Raw genomic sequence first — 7,387 nt, forward strand, 5'->3', positions numbered from 1 at the left:
TCCTTGTTTGGCTACGCTTCCTAGGCCACGCTTTTTTGTTTTTTTTTTCTTCGCCTACAAATAATCAAAACAACCAATCAAAGTATCACCAAATTCACAAGGTTTAAAATTCATTCAAAAACCAATTAATTTTAGCTTAAACATTATGACTTTGTGTCAATTAAAGGGTGGTTGATTGATTTAACAAAACCATGCAATTCCACTCTAAATTACTTACTTACAATGCAAGAAAGTGCATAAAACCAAATGAAACAAGTGAAAAATGCTTGAAAATCTAGCATAAGATGACTTTGCATCATGGCACGCCCAGGGTCTTCTTAAGTGTTGGTGTTGGCCTGGCATGCCACGCCTTCGAACCCAAGTGGCACGCCCAGGCTTTTTCCTTCTTCCTTTCATCTCTGGAAAGTTGAACTAGTGTGGCACGCCCATGGTCTGACGTGCCACGCCCAGGGTCTGGTGTGCCACGCCCACTTTGTATGCTTGGTTCCTCTTCTCTGGTCAATTGAGCTAGTGTGGCACGCCCAGGGTTTGGCGTTCCATGCCCATTATGTGTGCTTGATCCTTCTCTCTAGCCAATTGAACTAGCGTGGCACGCCCAGGGTCTGGCGTGCCACACCCAGCATTCCTCTTTGATCCAGTAGCTGGCGTGCCACGCCTGGGTCTTCAAGTGGCATACCTAAGTGAGAATATGGAACTGGCGTGCCACGCCTTTGACACCAAGTGGCACGCCCAGCCTTTGCTTTGGCCCTTTTTATCATTGGCGTGCCACGCCTAGATGTTCAAGTGGCACGCCTAAGTGAGGATGAGAGCTTGGCGTGCCATGCCTTCAACACCAAGTGGCACTCCCAGCCTTTGCTTTGGTCTCTTTGAGTGTTGGCGTGCCACGCCTGGGTCTTCAAGTGGCACAGTCATGTGAAAATTGAGGGTTGGCGGGCCACGCCTTCGATACCAAGTGGCACACCCAGCCTTTTGGCCTTTCAACCTCTTCTCTGGAAACTTGTACTAGCGTGCCACGCCTTGATGCTCAAGTAGCACGCCCCTTTAGTGTGGCTCTTTTAAGCTTGGCGTGCCATGCCCGGGTCTTCAAGTGGCACGCCCAAGTGACAATTTGAAGCTTGCGTGCCACGCCTTCGATACCAAGTGGCACGCCCAAGTGATGATCCCCTCTAGATGGATGAACTGGCGTGCCACGCCCCATGGTTCAAGTGGCACGCCCATAGTGTGTGATGGGCTTTGGCGTGCCACGCCCCTTTTGTGGCCTTCAGCATTACTCTTTGGAAAATTGCACTGGCGTGGCACGCCCAGCTCCTGGCGTGCCACGCGCATGTAAAATGTTCAAACATGCTTCTCTGGAATTCATAACTGGCGTGCCACGCCCAGTTCCTGGCATGCCACGCCCATATAGAGGACATGAGGATCCTTTCTGGAATTTAACACTGGCGTGCCACGCCCATACATTTTTGTGGCGTTTCTTCCAAGTGGCACGCCAGTTTCACACGCCTAGCTTGTTTTGTTGTTTTCTTCCCTTTTTGTTGCTCTTTTTCACCTGAAATTTAGCACAACCCCATTTCAAAGTAATGTACCATAATATTTATCAATTAACTCGTGAATTGCAATGATCAAATGAGATTATACTCTTTTATGGTACTTTTTATGCAAGAAAAAAGGGTGAATGATGCAAGTCATCAATGATTAAAGGGGTATTGAGTGATTAAGCCATAAACACTGAGCGAATTAAGTGAATACACATCCGGTGAGGGATTCGATTACTCAATTATATGTTCTTGCATCTCATGCTGTATCTTCTTGTAAGTTGTTTGTTGGTTAGTTTTGGAAATTTCAATTCCACTCTTTGGTTTGATTTTAGTGCATAAACTCTTTGCATTGACCCTAAAGCTTTCTTGTGATGGATTGGAATTTCATGGTTTGTTTTACCAACTCCTTGCATAGTACATATTGGTAGTAACCTTTAGGATAGTTACATGCATTTAGGTAGTACATAAAATAAATCATTTTTCCTTTCATCTATCTCCTTTGAGTATGTTTAGCATAAGAACATGCTAGTGTTTAAGTATAGGGGGATTGATGAATCCATATTTGATGATGATTTTTTGGTTGAAATTGAATGGATTTCATCATATAAACTTGCACTTATTCCCTTAAATAGCATGCTTTTGAACTTCCCTCCTAAATTGTGCTTGATTATGAAAACATGCTCTTTTGTGCCTAATTTGATTAATTTTATCCCATTTGCCTTCCATTCGATGCCTTGATGTTGTTTGTGAGTGATTTCAGATGTATAAGGTAGGAATGACTTGGAGAAAATGGAAGAGGAGCATGCAAAGTGGAAGAAGCATGAACAATCAAAGGAGAAGAGAACAGTGATGTATGCGTATGCACAGACCTACGTGCATAGCACAACCATCAGAGCAAAGCCACGCATGCGCGTGAGCCGTATTGTGCGCGTCGCGTGTCCATTCGAGCATCGCCTAGTGTGCGTGCGCACAACCTCCTGTGCGTACGTACAGGAAGAGATTTTGGCAGAGTGTGCGTGTGCACACGTTTGTGCGTATGCACAGGTGTCCGCACATACCTTCATTAAAATTGCATGTGACTCTCAATTTTGGTGGATTGGAGGCCCATTTCTGAAGCCATTCAGCTCATAAGGAAGGAGGAATGAAGACCATACCATAGCATATCATTAGGTAGCTTAGGAGTAGTAGTAGGAAGCTTTAGGATAGTTTTTCTTTAAGTTTTTCATCATTTCTATTAGGGTTTATACTAGGGTTTTTACATTCAAGTGCCATTTCCATTTTGGATCTTGGATTTTGCTAGCTTCCATTGTAAGTATCTCTTTGTTACTATTCTTTATAGCTACATTGTTCTTACTCTTTCTTATATTTTAAGTTATAGTTCAATTTTACTTCTTTTTTGCGATTTCAATTTCTTGTTGATGAATTTGATGATTGATGATTGTTATATGCTTTCTTGAGTTGTTATTTTGAGCTAGTTTTCTATCTCTTGGCTTAGGAAAAGTGAGAAATTAGGTTCCTAGAGTTGGAATGTTCAACATTCAGTGTCAATTCTTGGATTGTTAATTGTTCTTGTTCCCACTAACGCTAATTTGTTGCTAAGGCAATTAGCAAGCAATCTAGGATTTGTGGGTTAAGAACATTTATGCTCATTTGACTTACTCTCCGATGTGTGGGTTAATCAAGTGATATTAATCCATTCTAATTGTCATCATTGTGGTTCCAACAAGGAAAGGACCCTTAGCTCATTCCAAGCCAAGATACCTTTTATGCTTTAAATCCTTCATACACATTTACATTAATCCTTTTTATACCTTACTTGTCTATATTGCATAGTTAATTCGTTAATTCCTTTATTAGTTCATTTATCATAATTTTGTATGTTCTTTTATTGCTTTATATGTTTATCTCTTCATTGAAAACCCCATGAGCATCACAACAGGAATTGTACACTCATTGGTCTCAAGTGTCCTTGGGAGACGACCCGAGAACTAAACACTCACGGAACTGAATTGGTTTTTAATAGTGACATCTATTTGAATTCAAACTTTGATTGTGAGAGTTCATTGTTGGTTTGGACTATGCAATGAACAAACTTGAAATTCAAACTTTGATTAATTCTAAATCGTCAATAATGATGACTTGCATTATTTACCCTTTTTTCTTGCCGAAAAACGACCATAAAAGAGCATAATCTCATTTGATCACTGCAATTCATGAACTATTTGATGAATATTATGGTACATTACTTTGAAATGGGTTTGTGCTGAATTTCAGGTGAAAAAGGCAACAAAAGGGAAGAAAACAACAAAACAAGCTGGGCGTGTGAAACTGGCATGCCACTTGGAACAAACGCCATGAAATTGTATGGGTGTGGCACGCCAGGAGCTGGGCATGGTACGCCAGTATGGTTTTCTAGAGAAGTATGATTGAATCTTTTACATGGGCGTGGCACGCCAATACAGTTTTCCAAAGAGCAATGCTGAAGGCCACTACAAGGGGCGTGGCACGCCAAGCTCATTTCACACTATGGGCGTGCCACTTGGACCATTGGGCATGGAATGCCAGTTCATCCATTCAGAGGGGACAAGCACTTGGGCATACCACTTGGAGTCGAAGGCGTGGCACGCCAGCTCTCAATCCTCACTTGGGCGTGCCACTTGAAGACCCAGGCGTGGCACGCCAATGCAAGAGAAGGTCAAAGCAACGCTGGGCGTGCCACTTGGTGTCGAAGGCGTGGCACACCAAGCTCTAATCCTCACTTAGGCGTGCCACTTGAAAAGCTAGGTGTGGCACGCCAGGCTTAAGAGAATCACATTAAAATGGGCGTGCCACTTGAGCATCAAGGCATGGCACGCCAGTACAAGTTTCCAGAGAAGAAGTTGAAGGTCCAAGAAGCTGGGCGTGCAACTTGGTGTCGAAGGCGTGGCACACCAGCTTCAAAGCATCACTTGGGCGTGCCACTTCAAGACCTAGGCGTGGCACGCCACCACTACAAAAGACCAAAGCAAAGCTGGGCGTGCCACTTGGTGTCAAAGGCGTGGCACGCCAACTCTCAATCCTCACTTGGGCGTGCCACTTGAAGACCCAGGCATGGCACGCCAGCCACTAGACCAAGGAAGAATGCTGGGCGTGACACGCCACACACTAGGCGTGGCACGCCAGTTCTATTATGCAGAGAAGAGAGTGAAGCACATACAAGGGGCATGGCACGCCAGACCCTGGGCGTGCCATGCTAGTTCAATTGACCAGAAAGAAGAACCAAGCACACATAATGGGCATGACACGCCAGACCCTGGGCGTGCCAAGCCAGTTCAACTTTCCAGAGAGGAGAAGAAGGAGGAAAAGGGTTGGGCATGCCACTTGGGCTCGAAGGCGTGGCACACCAGGCCAACCATAACTTAAGGAGATCATGGGCATTCCACTTGGGCTCGAAGACGTGGCACGCCAGGGACATCAACACATGGAGCATTCCACTTGAGGAGGTGGGCGTGGCGCGCTAAGCCAAATTAGAGGCTGGGCGTGGCACGCCACTTGAACACCAATCACACGCTAGCCTGGAAGGTCACGTTTATTGAGTTTTCTTTTCCCTCCAAATTGTATTTTTCTTTTCTCTTTTGTATTTTCTTTATTCAAGTGCTAGGAGTAGTATAAATAACCCCTGAAAGTACTGAGAAGGGGTTGTAGAGTAATAGTTTTGTTAAAGTATAGTTAGATTTACTTTTCACATCATCTTCTTCTATCTCTTATACTTTTCTTTTGAGCTATGAGTAACTAAATTCCCTCTCATTGAGAGAGGGAGCTCTGTTGTACTTGATGGATTAATGATAGTGAATTTCTTCTTCTCTTTATCTTCTCTTTGATTTGCTAGAAGGAATTTCGTTTTAATGTTAGTGTTCAATCATCTTGGGAAAGAGGTTGAATGCAAAATGGGTTTCATGCAAACCTTGGAAAAGGAAACATGAAACCATGCTAGAAATCACTTCTCACACTTGAGAGTAAGATCTGAGTTTTGGTGTTTGGATATGGTGACATATAATCATCCCTCTACTTGGACCTATGATGATGTGTCGTATAATCAGGATTGCCAAGAGGTCAATGAGTTGCATGATTGAAGATGAGATGAACTGGATTTAATCCAAAGAGAACAACATCTCCTGATCTTAATGAATTCCCCTTATTCTTACCTTCCACCTTCTTTATAGCTTTCTTTACATTCTGTCAATCCCATTCTCATTTACAATTAAGTCATTTATGTTTCTACACTTTATATTATTGTCATTTCCTTTTCTGCACTTTACTGCTTATCTTTACTTTTGATTCATTTACTTTCCTGTTCATTTACAATTCTGTAATCACACTCTATATTGTTCAGCTTAACTAATTCACCAATTGATTAAAATTGCTCAAATCTACCAATCTCTGTGGATACGATCCCACTCCACTGTGGGTTATTACTTGACGATAATTTTGGTGCGCTTGCCAAAAGAACGAATTCATCATTTTTTATATGGGGAGTGAATTTCGGTCATCAAGTTTTATGGCACTGTTGCCAGGGATTGGTTTGAATTTGACAATGATTAAATTGATTGGGGAGCTAGATTAAATATTTTAATTACCTTGTTATTTTTTTTCTAGTTCTTTAATTTTCTTCTGTTCTATTTTATCTTATCTTTACTTTGGCCAATTTAGTTATTCATTGCTCATATTTTCATCCTTCTATCTGTTTTATTAATTGTATCAACCCAAATCCAGAAAACTGTGGCAGCAGCATTCTCAAGCCAATAATCCATGCTAACAACTTTGAGTTGAAACCTCAATTTATTACACTTGCCCAGAATAATTGTTCATATGCAAGGGGAGCTCAATAGGACCCAAACCAATATCTCACTACATTCCTGAGGAATTGTGACAATGTAAAGTCCAATGCCGTACACCCTGACACCTACAAGCTACTTTTGTTTCCTTTCTCTCTCAGAGATAAGGCAGCAAAATGGTTGGAAGCATTTCCCAAGGAAAGCTAAACAACTTGGGATGAGGTTGTAAAAAAATTTCTAGCAAGATTCTACCCTCCACAGAGAGTCAATAGACTGAGAGCTAAGGTGCAGACCTTCAGACAACAAAATGGTGAAACACTTTATGTAACAACCCTGATTTTCGAGTACATGAGATCTTTTCAGAAAGTACGGATTTCTCCGGAAGATCAGTAAAGGAAACACCTCAGCTATATCATCAAGCATCTCAATCCTCATTATCATTATGTCATCCTTAAGCTAGAACCTCCTTTGAGGCAAGCTCGATAATGCAATCGCGAAGAACCTAGTTTTTGAACCGTATCGGTTGGCAGTTTTGATTCTGATTTTCGTAAATAGTCTCTGTTTGACGAACCAGACTCGATTCATGAGAGGAAAGAGATCATAGTATAATATTATCATTATATTAGTACTAGAAAATGCTTGAATGATATTATAAGGTTACCTGGTCTGTTTTTGGTAAAAACAGAAAATCGATTTAACTGGGTTTACGGTTTACTGGTGCATCTTAGCACCAGCACTCTCTGATGAATTTAGCAAAGCTAAGGCCTCATTATACATGTTCTATTCTCATAATAAATATGTTACTAGTGTCATTTATGCTAGTAGCTCAAAAAATAATTTTTAGAGATGTTTTTACGAGTGTTCCGGTACACCTAGTTTTAGTAGTTGTACACCAGAGATATTTTAATATTATTTTAATCCACCTCCAAGCCAACCAGTCACAACTCACCTTACACCCCCAAGACCTCCAAGGCTGTCTCATTTCATCATTTTGGCCGAAAATAACAAGAGAGAAAAGAGAGAAACTTTCATTAACAC

This window comes from Arachis ipaensis, chromosome B6 (assembly GCF_059453495.1).
Source record: "Arachis ipaensis isolate K30076 ecotype BB chromosome B6, ASM5945349v1, whole genome shotgun sequence".
NCBI lineage: Eukaryota > Viridiplantae > Streptophyta > Magnoliopsida > Fabales > Fabaceae > Arachis > Arachis ipaensis.